Source organism: Penaeus japonicus, unplaced genomic scaffold (genome assembly GCF_977035675.1).
Source record: "Penaeus japonicus unplaced genomic scaffold, GWHDUDI00000001_assembly GWHDUDI00000028, whole genome shotgun sequence".
NCBI classification, from domain to species: domain Eukaryota; kingdom Metazoa; phylum Arthropoda; class Malacostraca; order Decapoda; family Penaeidae; genus Penaeus; species Penaeus japonicus.
This window is the reverse complement of record NW_028234430.1, coordinates 3,369,087-3,389,086: the sequence shown is the minus strand read 5'-3', so window position 1 is coordinate 3,389,086 and position 20,000 is coordinate 3,369,087. Positions and strand designations below refer to the sequence as shown.

The 20,000-nt window shown below is 28.7% G+C and overlaps 1 protein-coding gene across 10 annotated transcripts in view; it reads right to left on the bottom strand.

Annotated features, from left to right (window-relative positions):
• Window positions 1-20,000, bottom strand: part of LOC122258897 (transmembrane ascorbate-dependent reductase CYB561) — a 131,479-nt gene that overhangs the window by 34,280 nt on the left and 77,199 nt on the right. The window lies entirely within an intron of this gene.

Sequence of the window (20,000 nt, the reverse complement as noted above, 5' to 3'; positions counted from 1 at the left end):
ATCCTGTATCCTCCTCCTTTATCCTCAGTCGATTTCTTCCAATCCTCCACCCCGCCCACTGCCCACATCAACTGAGAATTCTCCACAAATAGCGCCCACTTACAACTTACTTACAACTTCTCTTTGTTGGTTTTCTTTCCTTATTTCGCACGCACAGCATTCACAAATAAAAGTAAATTACAAGTTAATAAATCAATAAAAAATATTACATGTTAATACATTAATAAAAGTAAATTACAATGAATAGTAAAAGAAAATACAAGTAAAATCAAAGAGATTATCTACAAGAGAAAAGGGAAAATTACGTTATTCTGTCTAATCATTTCGAAGTCAAGTATTCAGACAAAGTACTGCAACTCAGAGCTTTTCTTCTTTGCATGACGGAGAGGAAACATTGCATGCGCGTGAGAGTACCTCTGCTTGAACACATACTTCATGCATATAGTCCGGTCTCGCTTTTATTACATAATTTGCTTCTGTTACCCCCCCCCCCCCCCCGCCCCTCTCACTTATTCACTCAATCACCCACTCACTCTTTTGCTTTCTCTTTTTCTATAATTTTCTTCCTTGCCTATTATATATTTTCTTTTTATTTCACTTTTCTTTCACTTCGTTCACTTCCCACTTCTCTCTTCCCCCTTTTCCTACAGCAATTCAGACTAAAAAAAAATATATATATATATATATACATTATAATAATTAATAAATAAAAATATATAAACTGTAAAACTATCCATAGGATGTTCGGAATAGGCCATCCTTTCTGATCCTTAATCCTAAATCCTAAAACCCCCTATCTGCTTAATCCCCTCCCCCCCTCCCCCCACCCCACCCCAGCAATTGCATGCCATGGCCTCTCTCTTCCGAGCATACGTGTCACGAAGTAGTCCAGCTGCTGCAAATAGTTCGAGACTTCGTTTGCTCCTTCTCTCGGTATAGATGGTCCCTATCCCGTTTTATGTCTCTTTCTTTTCATTTGTCTTGGTATGACTAAGTCTCTGTCTGTCTGTCTGTGCCTCAATCATCTTGTTAAAAAAAATTAAATTAAATAAATAAATTTATATATATATTATATATTATATATCATATATATTATATATTATATATATATCATATATATATACATATGTATCAACGAACATGCAGATAAATTGCCAGTGTGATCAATTACATATAAGCTTGTCCATAAAAAGGAATCCAGTATGTATGTACCTACGCACGTACATAAATTCACACACGCGCGCGCGCTATATATCTATCTATCTATCTCTATGTATATATATGTATATATGTATACATGTAAATGTAAATGTAAATGTAAATGTATATGTATATATGTATATGTATATGTGTATATGTATATGTATATGTATATATATATATAAATGACAATAATAAGAGTAATGATTATACTAAAAACATCGACATTGTTTCGTACCACGGCTGTGTTTTTTTCAAAAAAAAAACCAATCCTACAATCCTACAAAAAAAAAAAAAAAACCAATCCTACAACACCAATTCCTACCTACCACCTTAAATAAACATCAAGAATCTTCATTTACTCTATTTCCTGTGATGAACTGGATATCCAATACGAATTGTAAAAATACTCCCGATGATTTTTGTGAACTACTTTTAACCCATTGCGGACGGGTGGCAACACATAGGTGCCATTAGTTGCCATGGCATATTTAACGTTAGTAATAACTATTTAGTGACTTACGATGACAATGGTAATTATAATTACTATAGTGGCCGTAATATTCATCGAAAAAGGTTTAGTCTAAAATTCCAAACATAGATGGCACCACTCTTTCCTGCTAGCAGCTGCAGCAAAGCACTATTTCGAGAGAGTGATGGCACTTAGCAACATTCTAAGTGTTGAATATAAGTGTCTCTCAGGCTCTATAGTACCGGTGTTGCAGGGTGAGCAAGTGGAAGGAGAAGAGGAAATAGATCCAGACTATGTCCATCGTCTGTAACTTGACCCTGTGCCAATATGGCTGCTTTCTGATGTGGCACTCGTGGACGTAAGCACAGGTCTCCTTCCTTTTCCCATTTATTTTCATTAGGGATAATTATTCACTTTGTATTTGTTCTACAGTTCAAAAATAGGAAACACACAAAGAAGCATTTCGTCCTCTCATAAAACTGTAATACTTCTATCACACTGATTATAAAAGGGACATCATGAGCTGCCATGGGCCTTATACTACAACTCTAGTCAACTACGCCACTGATAAACACAATCAGAGGTCAAATACAAGTCGAAAAAGATAGCAAAACACAAACAAGTAAAAATGACGAAGCATAAATATGACCCTAGTATGATAACGAGTGAATGAGAGAGAGAGTGCGAAATGTCGCGATACGTAGGGGGAATCTCACAAGCCCTGAGGAAGAGGAAGATGGAAGAAGGAGGAGAAGATGGAGGAGGAGGAGGAGGAGGAGGAAGGGGAAGAAGTAGAAGAGGAAGAGGAAGAGGAAGAAGAATAAAAAATAAAAATAATAATAACAAAAAATTAAAAACCTACCTCGAGATCCGAAAAGAGTTAAGGCAATCAGGGGAGAGAGAGAGGGGGAGGGGGGAGGGGGAAGGAGGAGGGCAGGAGAGGAGCGAGTGGGGAAGAGAGGGCGAGAGACGAGAGGAAGGGGCAGAGCGGGAGGTGAGGGGAGAGAGGGGGGAGAGAGGGAGAGAGAGAGAGAGAGGGAGTGAGAGAGGGGGGGAGGGATGAGAGAGAGAGATGAGAGAGAGAGGGGGGGTGAGGGGAGAGAGAGAGAGAGAGAAAGAGAGAGAGGACGAGCGAGGGAGAGAGGGAGGGAGGGGGGAGAGGGAGGAGAGGGAGAGCGGGAGGTCGACGAGAGGGAGCGAGGGAGAGAGGGAGGGAGGGGAGGGAGAGAGGAAGAGAGAGAGAGAGAGAGAGATAGAGGGCGAGGAGAGAGAGAGAGAGGGGGGGAGAGAGAGTAGGAAGAGGAGAGAGAAGGAGAGAGAGAGAGAGAGAGAGAAGGAGAGAGAAAGAGAGAGATGGAAAGAGAGAGAGAGAAGCGAGAAGAGGAGAGAGGAGAGAGAGAGAAAGAGCGTGGGGAGAGGAAAGAGGATAGAAAGAGAGAGAGAAAAGAGAGAAAGAGAGGAAGGGAAAGAAGAGAGAGAGAGGAGGCGAATGAGCAAGAGCGGCGTCGCCGAGAGAGAGAGAAAGAGAAAGACAGAGAGAGAAAGAGAAAGAGAGAGAGAGAAAGAGAGAAAGAGAAAGACAGAGAGAGAAAGAGAAAGAGAGAGAGAGAGAGAAAGAGAAAGACAGAGAGAGAAAGAGAAAGAGAGAGAGAGAGAGAGAAAGAGAGAGAGAGAGAGAGAGAGAGAGATAGAAAGAGAGAGAGAGAGAAGAGAAAGAGAAAGAGAAAGAGAAAGAGAGAGAGAAAGACAGAAAGAGAGAAAGACAGAGATAGAGTCCAGAACCTAGACTGAACCAAACACTGAATATCTGCTAGCTCCCAGACTAGCCATTTACCATCTGTTTACCTTTCAAATTACCCACGGACTCTGACTCTCATCTCTCGGTAATTTTACGGAGCGTGACTTTTGTATATCGACTTACCATGCTTCCTTTGACGTCTTCCCTCGATCTTGAATCTCCTTAACTTTACTTCTAAAAGACATGCGAGGGTATAAAATCCATTAAGGGAGAGTTGATGAACATTTAGTGGCTATATAATGATGATAATATCTATGTATTATCTATGTAACATAATGCGATAGAGATTAATAACACAAACAAGGAGATAGGAACAGGAAACAGTAATAACTATAGATAAGACATGATAAAAATGATACAATAACATACCAAATAATAACACAATACAAACGCAATAACAAGAACACAATAAATAACAGTAACAGGAACGTAACAATGATCATAAACAAAACAACGATAACTAAATCAACATAATAACAACAAAACAGAACCATAACACGAATATGATAACGATAAGAAAATAGAGATATTCTAACTACAGGCTTTCACCTCCTACAGGCCGTCCTTCCGTGACACTAAACTTAATTCAAAATATAACATCTATAATAGATACATATTCATGATAACCGTAAATAAAACAATGCAAAAAATAATGGGAATATTTATCTCATACCATAGACTGCCATTACATTTTTTCCTATGGTCTCATTTTCATTGGCATTCACCTGTTTGTTTTAATGATATCTATTGTTATCAACCCATTGTCCTTATGTCATAATGATGTTACAAACAAACAACATAAACAATAACAAATCAAATAAAACCATCAAACGTGAATTAACATTATCCGTCCTTATACCATCAATATACATAACGACAATGCATCGAATACAGATCGAAGAAATGGGAACAGTGCCAACAGTAAATGGCGCAATGCGAACACCATAACACCGAATGCCAACACCATAACACCGAATGCGAACACCATAACACCGAATGCGAACACCATAACACCGAATGCGAACACCATAACACCGAATGCGAACACCATAACACCGAATGCGAACACCATAACACCGAATGCGAACACCATAACACCGAATGCGAACACCATAACACCGAATGCGAACACCATAACACCGAATGCGAACACCATAACACCGAATGCGAACACCATAACACCGAATGCGAACACCATAACACCATAACACTAAATGACGCAATCACAAATTCCTCTTCTAATTTCAACCTTTTTATTTCTTTCGTGTATTGTCCTTTTAGATTCATGATAATGATATATTTCAATATATAACATGGATGAACGTAATTAAATAACCATAAAAAAGGCAATGCGAAAGCATAATAACAATAGTGACAACAGAGAACAATGACAAATAACATCACCCTTTTAATAACATTCAATAACAAATAATATTCTACCTTTCAACTTCCGCGAGTTATCCTTCCCACAATAACAAGAAAGAATATAGATGATAACGTAATAAACAATCATAACAAGAACAACAAACACAACATAAACAAAACAAAAAATAACAACAAAGAAAGATAACAATAACAGCATACACAACATAAACAAAGATAACATACACAACATAAACAAAGACAACAACAACAACATAAACAAAGACAACAACAACAACATAGCGCCCTATAACTACAACACCCTTAATGGAACTAATAACTGATTCATCGAGTGGCTTACACGATAAATCCTCAAACTAAAATCACTCCTTTTTGTATCAACATTCTTATGAATTTCATGAATGTATTAAGTATGCAAATATTGCTAAATCATTATAAGATCCAAGGTAAGGATCACTCGATAATAATTATCTTTTCTCTCTCTCTCTCTCTCTCTCTCTTTCTTTCTTTCTTTCTCTCTTTCTTTCTTTCTTTCTTTCTCTCTTTCTTTCTTTCTCTCTTTCTTTCTCTCTCTCTTTCTTTCTTTCTTTCTTTCTCTCTCTCTTTCTCTCTCTCTCTTTCTCTCCCTCCCTCCTTTTCCCTTTCCCTCTCCCTCTCTCTCTCCCAGGCGATGTCATAATAAATGGCTGCAAGATTTACCGTAAAGCAATTGCAGAAGCAACTGCATAAGGAACCCTGCAATTTACTCCTTAATCAGAGATGTCATAGATCTTACGTAAGACAGGAATCAATACCGCAAAAAAAGGCAATAAGATTTTCTTTCTAATTCTAATGAGGATTTTGACTCCTTGAACCTTTGTTACCGATTGTATACGCAAGTGTATACATGGTGTGTGTGTGTGTGTGTGTGTGTGTGTGTGTGTGTGTGTGTGTGTGTGTGTGTGTGTGTGTGTGTGTGCGTGTGCGTGTGCGTGTGCGTGTGCGTGTGCGTGCGTGTGCGTGCGTGCGTGTACGTGTATCAGGATCATAAATATCATTACTACCACATCTGCCTTGTTTTAAAAGTTCCAAAGCGTACAACACGAGTCCGCCTTCCTGGCACACCGCGCCCACCACGCCCACCAGAATGGTTATCAGCCGCCCTAAGGCGCTCCCGGAGACTCAAGTTACTACCATCCCTCAAGTCATCCCAGGAAACAATTCGACATCCTGTTTCTCCCCGAGGAAAAGTCCAAGCAGCGAAGCATGGACGAAGACAAACAAACATCAAAGTCTCAAGAGGAGGGGGAAGTGGGGGAGAGGAGAGGGGGGGGGGAAGAGGAGGGGGAGAGGAGAGGAGAGGAGGGGGGGAGGGGAGAGAAGAGGAGAGGGGGAGAGGAGAGGAGAGGAGGGGGAGGGGGGAGGGGTAATGGAGGTGAGGTGAGGGGGAGGGGGAGGGGTAATGGAGGTGAGGTGAGGGGGGGTGGGGTGGAGGGAAGACATGACTATGACGGTTGCTTTTGATGCCAAGAACAAAACGGATCGAAATCAACAAAACGTAGAAAACATGGCATATAAAAATGACACGACGTATTAAATCGCAGGGAGACGTATTCCTTAGAGTTTGTTGAATCAATTTTTCTCTTCTAGTTGTTTCAATTTGTCGAAGAAAAAAAAAAGAAGAAAAAAAAAAACTACCAATTAAGGGTTATCCAATGGTATATTTTCCGACTTCTCGTGGCAACAGTAATGAAGGGAATACAATGATATAAAAAGAAAAAAAATAATAGAATACAAAAAATAAAAAGGTATTGTAATAGTGTAATATGTCCATAAATACGAAATACTCTACAATCGAATGTCACAGAACAATCAGTTTATCAAAGTCCAAACCGAAGTACCTCACATACTGCAATCATTTGCAACAGAAATGATCGTCGATAATTACAGCAAGGTACACGAAAGAAAGATTCTGGTTGCTTTTGATTGATCCATATAATCATCATCATCATCATAATGACAATGGTTTCTCTTTCTCTATCTCTTTTCTCTTGCTCTTTCTTTCTTTCTTTCTTTCTTTCTTTCTTTCTCTCTCTCTCTCTCCCTCTCTCTCTTTTCCACTATCTCCCTTTCTCTTTCTCTCCCTCTTCCTCTTTCTCTCTCTCTTTCCCTTTCCCTCTCTCTCTCTCATATCATCATCATCGCTATCAGGAATTAATTACTACGTTCTATTAATTAGCATCCAATTATATCATCCTTCCATCTATCTATCTCTTCTATCATTATCTTTATTTCCCTTTCTCATCCGTACATCTTTCCCTATTCTCTCATCCATCATTTTTCCTCTCGGGTCCTATCGCCTTCCCTTCTCCTCCTCTCCTACGCTCCCTCTCTCTCTCCTACGCTCCCTCTCTCTCTCCTACGCTCCCTCTCTCTCTCCTACGCTCCCTCTCTCTCTCTCTCTCTCTCTCTCTCTCTCTCTCTCCCTCTCTCCCTCTCTCCCTCTCTCCCTCTCTCTCCCTCCCCTCTCTCCTCTCTCTCTCTCCCTCTCCTCCCTCTCTCTCTCTCTCTCTCTCTCTCTCTCTCTCTCTCTCTCTCTCTCCCCTCTCTCCTCTCTCTCCCTCTCTCTCCCTCTCTCTCCCTCTCTCTCTCTCTCTCTCTCTCTCTCTCTCTCTCTCTCTCTCTCTCTCTCTCTCTCTCTCTCTCTCTCTCTCTCTCCCTCCCTCCCTCCCTCCCTCCCTCCCTCCCTCCCTCCCCTCTCCCTCTCCCTCTCCCTCTCCCTCTCTCTCTCTCTCTCTCTGTTTACACAAGATTCTTTACGCCTCTCGCTCGTCCCAACTTTTTGCAACGTCTCTCTTTCCTGTCTTGACTTTGCAACTGCTTCTATGTCTAAGTTCTTGCCCTTTGGGGGAGGAGCGAGCTGGCAATGCTAAGCTTTCTTTCTCTCTCACACATTCTGTTTCACTCTCTCTCTCTCTCTCTCTCTCTCTCTCTCTCTCTCTCTCTCTCTCTCTCTCTCTCTCTCTCTCTCTCTCTCTCTCTCTCTCTCTCTCTCTCTCTCTGACGCTTCTTCCCTCTCCCGTTTTATGCTTCAGGAAGACCAAGCAGGAACTCCTCCTCCACAGCGAACGAATAGCAAATGAGATCCTTTATCCTAGGGCACTTTACCGACTCCGAAGTCCTTCCTTCAGCCAAAGTTGCCTTCGAGACTACCAATTTCCTTCTGAATCTAAGTTATAAATCACTGCATTTCCGATTCCATTCCATTAATTTATCAAAACACACGAAACCACAGAATAAAAATGCATGTAGTGTTTGTTCTCAGGTCAGCACTCGAGGGGGACGGTCCTACTTGGAAGTCGTAGGATGGGGTCGTATACACAGACAGGCTTGAGGGGAAGGATGCGTTTCCACGGGTCCTCTCTACTTGTCGTGATTAAAGGAACTCGAGACGCGGGATGCTTTGGGACTCATTCTAGAGGTTGGAGGTTGGAGGTTGAATTTCCTTTCTTTTGCTAAAGAAAGAAAGAAAAAGAAAAAAAAAAGATTCTCTCTCCGGTTTCAGGAAATAAAAATCTCTATTTTCAGGGGATACTTGTAAGGAAATACAAGCAGCTTTGATTGAATTTACCTTATCATTTGGCAACTCGCAGGTAATACAAGATACGGGACATTTCCCTTCAACACAATACGATCACATACTGTATGTACTTACGCATTTGCCTACTAAATAATGATTACCCACAAGAACCATTTCCTCAAAAGGTACCTTATTTCTACTTAAAAAGCCAATTACTCGTAGTGGTATCTCTTCAGAAGGTCGTTTACTTAAAGGGCTATTTCCTCAAAAGGTACCTTATTTCTACTTAAAAAGCCAATTACTCGTAGGGGCATCTCTTCAGAAGGTCGTTTACTTAAAGGGCTATTTCCTCAAAAGGTACCTTATTTCTACTTAAAAAGCCATTTACTCGTAGGGGCATCTCTTCAGAAGGTCGTTTACTTAATGGGCTATTTCCTCAAAAGGTTCTTTACTTATACGGCGATTTCTTCAAAAGCTTATTTGGTTATTAAACCATGAAACCTTCATGTCCTCAAACCATTTATCCCTAAGACTACTGTCATCAAGCCACGATTTAAAATTATAACCACAATTACTCATCGCTTCAGTAAGATTCCATCTAAACGAAAATCAAAGTATTAAAACCTGTAAAGTGTTTGTATTATGTAATGCCAGTGACAGAGCAGGGGCGAGGGCACGTCCAACAGACAGCTAGTGCAATAATGAATGACAAAAAATTTAATAAACTCACCGCGAATCATACAAATTAAATACAAAACAAAAATACCGTATACCATGACTTATAAAACCGCGTATGACTAAATGACATTTAATGGAATCCACACCACCTCACATTCCCCGACCCCTCGCAGTGACAACTTGTCAAGCTGTCACAATAGAGCCTACGCACTTGACAGGGAAACTCACTCCAAATACGCCTGGAGCGAGGACGCCTTTCTCCCTTAGACTGACTCCCTCTCCCCGCCCCGCCCATTCGCACGCACTCCTCCGCCGAACAAGATCAGGAAAAAAAAAATATGGAGTGTGAAATGTCATATTCCGTCAGAGAGGATGATGCATATATATATGTATGTATATATATATAAACATACGCATACATAAATACATAATGTATAAATAAATATTTTTTTTTTAATATATACCCATATATACTATATATACACATTATATATACTATATATACACATTATATATACTATATATCGCAGGTAATATATACCCATATATACTATATATACACATTATATATACTATATATACACATTATATATACTATATATCGCAGGTAATATATATGTAAATATATATATATATACATATATATAAATATACATATATATAGATATACATATATATACATATATATAGATATACATATATATAAATATACATATATATAGATATACATATATATAAATATACATATATATAGATATACATATATATAAATATACATATATATAGATATACATATATATACATATATATAGATTATACATATATATACATATATAGATATACAATTATATAAAATTATATTTATTATACATATATATAAAATATATAAATATATACATAAATATACATATATATAAATATACATATATATACATATATATAAATATATACATATATATACATATATACATACATATATATACATATTTTTATATACACACATATATATACATATATATACATATATATAAACTATTAATATATACATATACATAATAACATATATATAATATACATATATATACATATATATAAATATACAGAATTAAATATAAATGACTAGAGATACATATATATAAATTTACATATATTAATATATAAATATACATATATATTTATATAAAATATACTATTATACATATATATAAATATACATAATATAAATATATATATATACATACATATATTACAAATATATAAATATACATATATAATATATATAATATACATATATATACTATTATAAATATACATATTGTATATATATATATAATAAAAACATATAAATACATTATATAAATATATATACATATATATAAATATACATATATATACTATATAAAATATATTCATACTTGTATATAAATATAATATACATAATATAAATATACATATATATACATATATATAAAATACATATATATACATTTACAATAAATATATATACATATATATACATATATATAAATATACATTAAAATACATATAATTAAAACCCATTATAATATATACTTATACATATATATTACCACAAATATACATATGTATACATATATATACATATACATAAATACATATATATACATATATATACATATTTATATATACATATATATACATATAAAACATAATATGTATACATCTATATATATATACATATATATTATACATATACATATATACAGATATAAATATATATATATTACATATATATAATATACATGTATATACATATATATAAATATACATATATATACATATATCCGTATATACAATAAATATATACATATATATACATATATTATATATATAACATATTATACATATATATAAATATACATATATATACATATATATAAATATACATATATATACATATATAAATATACATATAATTATACATATATATACATATATTATAAATATATGTATATGTATAAATATTACATATATATACATATATATAAAATTATACATGTATATACATTTATATATAAAATATACATATATATAAATATGTATATATATATACATAGATATTGTTCCATATATATCCATATAAAAAATTATATATTTTATATGATATATATATCATGTATAATGTTATATACCATATATGTATTTGTATTTATATGTAATATATTTATAATAATACATATATATCACAATTATATATACATATACATATATATATACATAATAATACATACATATATACATATAAACAGAATATACATATATATTGACATTCAAATATATACACATATATAAATGAAACATATATATATATACATATATATACATATATATACATATATATAAATATATATACCTATATATCATAATATAAATATATATACATATATATACACATATTATAAATATACATTCTATATAAATATATAAATACTATATATAATATACAATATATATAAATATACATAATTACACATTATACACTATATATAAACTATTTATACATATATATCCACATACATATATAACATATCTACATATACATATATATATAAATATATAACATATATATAACATTATACAATATTTATACACATATATAACATATATATACATATACATATATATTACATATATATTATACACTATATATACACATATCTACATATATATTTCTATTACACTATAAATATACATATAAAACATAAAATAAAATACATATATATACATCTACATAATACATAGATATATACATATACATAATACATATATATACATATACATACATATATATATATATACATATATTACATATACAATATATTACATATATATATATGTATATAAATAGACCATATACATATATATAAATAATATACATATACATTATATATATATACATAAATATAAACATATACACATATATACATATATATACATATATATACCTATAAGAAATAACTATATATACATACTTATATAAATATACCATATATATACATATCCATTTATATACATATATAACTATCATATACATACATATGATTATATATATACATATAACTTATATATAAATTACATATAATACATAATGAAAATATACATATCATATCATATATAATATTATACATATACATTTAAAACATAATATACATATACATATATAATACATATAAATATACATATATATACATATATATAAAATATACATCTAATATATACATATATACGATATATTAACACATATATATACATATTATAAACATATACTTTTACATATATAATAGTCATCATACATATACATATATATATACATGTATAAATATACATATATGTATATAAATACATATATATACATAAATAAATATACTACATATACACAATATATACATATATTACACATACTATATAAATATACATATATATACTATACATATTACATGTATACATATATGTCATACACATATATACATATATATGCACATATATATAACTATACATAAATGTATACATATATTAACTAAATATACATATATATAAATAGTTATAATTATACAATGTATATATACATTTGATACTATAATACATATATCATACTATAATACATATATATAAATATACATATGTATACATGTATGATAAATATACATATATATACATATATATAAATACATATTGTATACATATATAATATACATACATATAGATACATATATATAAATATACACCCAATATTTTATATATATAATATACATACTTATTATGGATCGATACATATATATGCATACATTTACATATTTAGTATATAATTACAATATTTATATATACATATAATATTACATATACATATTTATAAATACTATATATACTAAATATATACATTTTTATATAAATAATAAATACACAATATAATACTTGTATTACATATTTATATATAACATATATATAACTATACATAAATATACATATTATAAATAACTTATATATACTTATTACATAGTATAATAATTATACATACACTATACATGTATATATTTATATAGACATATACATATATATAAATATACATATTATATATACATATACAAAATACATATTTAAATATACATATAATGTATCCAATTTATATTTACATATACATGTATACATATTTATATATACATATTACAGTAATACCCTTTTATATATACATTACTGTATACATATTTATATCTACATATACTGAATCCAAATTTAAAAATATAAACCTAATACATATTTTTTTAAATATACCTATACCTTTACATCTTTCATAAAACCACCCCCAATATACTACATCTTACCATGTATACATTATAAAATTTTTTTTATTTTAAATATATTTTACATGTATACATATTTATATTATTACATATCTCATGTTTACATATTTATATATACATTTACCATTGGATACATATTTATATATACATATTCATGTATACATTATTATATATTTAATTTACATGTATACATATTTATATATACATATACATGTATACATATTTATATATACTTTACATGATACATATTTATATATTGCATTACATGTATACATTATTAATATATACATATATAATACAGATGCATATGTTATACATATATATACAGATGCATATGTATACATATATATACAGATGCATATGTATACATATATATACAGAAGCATATGTATACTATATATACAGATGCCATATGTATACATATATTGGTATATAAATTGTATACATATATGTATATAATATGTATACATATAGTATATATAATGTATACATATATGTAGATATTTTGTTATACATATAGTATATATATATGGATACATATATGTTTATATGTATACATATTGTATTTATTATTTGTATACATATATGTATATATATGAATATATATTGAATATATATGATATATATGTTTATATATATGAATATATATGTATTTTATATATGAATATATATGTATAATATATGAATATATATGTATATATATTGAAATATATATGTATATATATGAATATTATGTATATATATGAATATTTTGGAATATATATGAATATATATGAATATATATACATATGTATACATATTAAATACATACTTATGTATTACATATCTATATACATACATATGCTTTAACATATATATATACATACATATGTATACATATATTATAAATTCATATGTATACATATAGTACGTATATTTATATAAAAATATATACACATACATATGTATACATATATAACATATGTATACATATATATAACATGCATAATGTATACATATTTATCATTACATACATATGTATCCATATATATACATACATTTGTATACATATATATACATACATATGTATACATAATATATACTACATATGTATACATATATATATCATAATATGTATAGATTTATACACCACATATGTATACATATTAATTTACATATGTAACATATATAGACATACATAGTATAGGATATATATGATACATATGTATACATAGATTATACATTACATATGTATACATTTGGTATGTATATATATGCTATACATAAGTATATATATGATTATATATGTATGTATATGTATGATATGTATGTATATATGTTTGTATATATATTTATATTATATGTATATCTATAACATATACATATATGTATATTTATGTATATGTGTATATCTGTATATATATTTATGTATATATGTATATGTATATGTATACGTTTCGTAATATATATTTGTATGTATTGGTATATGTATATATAATATATATATGTTTATACATGTATATGGTTATATATATGTGTATAGGTATATTATGTATATGTATATGTATATGTTATGTAAGCATATGTTTATGTATATTATATATGTTATATGTATATGTATATAATATATGTATATTTCATATGTATATGCTATATATACATTATGTATATATATAATATATGTATATGTATATATACATGTATATTATACATACATACACACATAGGCACACACACACACACACTCGTGTGTGTGTGTGTGTGTGTGTGTTTGTGTGTGTGTTGTGTGTGTATGTGTGTGTGTGTGTTGTGTGTGGTGTGTGTGTGTGTGCGTTGCGTGTGTGTGTATACATAATATACATTAATACATACATTTCTATATATATATATATATATTAATTAATATATATTTACATACCTATGGTAATATAGACATTACACACAATAAATATAACATTTGTACAGATATATATATATAACTTATACTATATACACACAAGTATGTATTTACACATATATAATATACATTACATTAATAATTAACATATACATATATATGTATGTGATATATATACCTACGCCACATAAATGTTATACATATATTATATTATATATATCAATTCATATTATATGTATATAGTTTCTACATATGCATAAATACATACATAATACATCCATTCTATTATATTTATAAATATACATATATGTCATCCCACCTATATATGTATATATATTATATATATATACATTATATATAACATCTGATTCATTTATTCATTATGATTCCTTTCTAGTGTAAAGAAAAACGCTCAAGATTTTCACACGTATCTCCCTCCCCCCCACTACACAACCAAAAAGCCACCTTCAGAAGGTGAAAAAAAACTATGTTACTTACTCCCAAGCTATTCAGTATACAGCGAATATCATTCCACGTTAAAATTAAAGTTGGAACAACGCGCGTTAGAACAGAATTCCACAAAGTCACCCTTGCACAACAACGTGAAATGACTTGCTAATATGAATTAATATTCATGAGCAACTTGCACGCCAAGTCCTATTCGTTACTCGGAGAAAAGGAACTATAACTGGACATGAGGATGCAAAGTCCCGATAATAGTGACGTGCACCGCCTCTGCCGGAAGAAAACTCGCCTCCCCGCCTCTCCCTATTTTTCCTAGTTCCCCAAATAGATCTCACTAACTCTATTTCACCTCCCCCCCACACCGCACACGATAAAAAAAATCACCTCCCTAAAGTTGTTCTTGCTTACTGCAGGTGCGCAATAGAAGTGAGCGTGCTCCTCGCGCGCGACGAGTCTGTGTACTCGCCTCTGTCTCTGTCTCTTTTTCTATTTTTCAATTTTAAAGTTTTTATATGTCATCATGAGAGAGACTCGGAGACAACTTAGCTTACGGGACCCTTTCCTTTTGAGATGTAGCTTGTCAAAGTCTCTCTCTTAATAAAGACGCAATCACGGTCTTTCAACTCGAATTCCCAAAAGCAACCACACTACGTCCTTAGACACAGCTCACGTACACTATTTTTACCATATATTTCGAAGAGAGAAACTAAAATACGTATTATGATAGAGTAAGTGTCAAAACAAGCGGTGTGTGGAAACAAAAAACCATTTGTTCACGAATATTCTCTCTCTGGTTAAGTCCTCTCGACTAATGGCAGTTATGATATTGATTAATTAACCATCTATAACCGCTAATCACGCTCGTAAACAACTACAACCCAGGAATACTTCATCTCGAAAAATCCCATTAAAGGATTCCAGAAGAAGCCGAACAGTATTTTAAAAGGAACATAAATACAATCTGCTACCGCCGCAAAACAGCTTCCGCATACTAATTTCAAAATAAAATACGATCCATCAATCAGGTTTCGCACTTACATTTCAGGAAAGAATGACTGCCATCAATACAAGTTTCATTCCAACCTCCCACCCAACCGTGTGAAAGCCACCTGATAAGTCACGAAGAAGATAAAAAAAAGTTTAATCTACGTAAGGAAAAACAAAACAATTAATTTTATTTCACTAACGCTCAAAACACAAAGTGAAAAATGAGAGAAGGAAGTCATCAAATCTCTTGGTAACTTCCGTCACGAAACGAAAGCCCTGACGACAGCCGTTTATGCCATATGGTTAAATCTAAAGGAAAAGGATAGATGAATATATTCATTAATCCCCTAAAACGTTTATGAAGCAGAGTTGAGAAGTGGACCACTTGAAAAATAATACTAATTCATCTGGCAACAGTAACTTCTGATATCAATCGTGGGCATTTTACTTCTTTTTTTTTCTGAACCAAATAAAATTTCGTATGGCATCATTCATATGCTAAATTTCATAGGGCCAAAATTGTTTAATCATTAATTGGCCAAGGAATAACAATGACAGAGTAATTCAATTAACGCAAGATCGCATTTTCTTCGGAGAGCGAGCTGACCACCAAACAACACTTCCCCCCCCCAAGCCCAATTACCGAAGTAAAGGGACTGGCAAAACAACCTCATCACATTACGTGTTTGTTGTAAGTTTATATATATACATATATCTACATAAATATATATATATATACATATATATACATATATGATAACATATATATACATATACATATACATATCTACATATATCATAACTATATCCATATATATACATATATTCATAATTATACAGATATAGAATGATACAATATATACATATATATAAAAATAACATATAATATATACATTTATATACATATATATACATATTTATAAATATAACATATATATACTTATATATAAATATACATATATATACTTATATATAAATATACATATATATACATATATATAAATATACATATATATATACATATAGATAAATATAACATATATTTACATATATAATAAATATACATATATATACATATATATAAAATATTAGCATAAAATATACATATTTATAAATATACATATATATTACATATATATAAATATAGAGTGTTTAAGATTGTTAAGTTACATATATATACAGGATATATAAATATCCAATATTTATACATAATATACAAATATACATATATACAAATATTTAAACCCCAAATACATACAATAACAAATATACATATATAGTACATATATACATAAATAACCTATCTATACATATATACAAATATACATATATATACATATATAGAAATAAATATAACATATATATACATATATATAAATATACATATATATACATATATATAATTATACATATATAAACATATATATAAATAAACAATAATATACATAAATATAAATATTACATATGTTTTATTTTTTTTAGATATACATATATATAATATATACATATATATTCATATACATACATATACATATATATATACATATATATATATTCATATACATATATATACACATATATAAATATACATATATATACACATATATAAATATACATATATATACACATATATAAATATACATATATATACACATATATAAATATACATATATATACACATATATAAATATACATATATATACACATATATAAATATACATATATATACACATATATAAATATACATATATATACACATATATAAATATAATCATATATAACACAATGATAAATATACATATATATGACACATGAGATATAAATATACCATATATTATACATGTTTGTGTTAGTGTTTTGTGTTTAATATGTGATTTTGATGTCATTTGTGTTTATAAATATACATATATATTTTGTGACGACATGAATAAAATATACATATATATACACATATATTAAGTGATACATATATATACACTCAAATATAAATTATACCATATATATACACAGATATAAATATACATATATAATACACATATATAAAATATACATATATATACACATATTATAAATATACAATATAATACATATATATAAATATACATATATATACAAAATATATAAATATACATATATATATACATATATAGTAAGATACATATAACATATATATACAATATATACATAAATATAAAAGAACATATATATATACATATATATAAATATACATATATATATATACATATATATAAATATACATACATATACACATATATACATATATATAAAATATACATATATATACATATATATGATATACATATATATATACATATAATATAAATATAAATAAATATACATATATAATATACATATATATAAATATACATATGATCTAAATATACAATACATACATAATATAAATATGACATATATATAACATATATATAAATATACATATATTGATACATATATATAAATATACATATATGCATATATATAAATATAAATATACATATACATATATAGAAATATAAATATACATATAGATATATATAAATATAAATATACATATACATATATATAAATATAAATATACATATACATATATATAAATATCCATATATATACATATATATAAATATACATATATATACATATATATTAAATATACATATATTATACATATATATAAATATAACCAAATATATACATATATATAAATATACAATATATACATATATATAAATAATACATATATATACATATATATAAATATACATATATATACATATATATAAATATACATATATATACATATATATAAATAGACATATATATACATATATTATAATATACATATATATACATATATATAAATTACCATATATATATATATAAATATACATGTATATGCATATATATAATATACATATATATACATATATATAATATACATATATATAAATATACATATATATAAATATACATATATACATATATATAAATATACATATATACATATATATAAATATATATATATGTACATATATATATACATATATATACATATAAATAAACATACATATATATACATATATATAAATATACATATATATACATATATATAAATATACATATATATAAATATACATATATATACATATATATAAATATACATATATATACATATATATAAATATACATATATATACATATATATAAATATACATATATATACATAT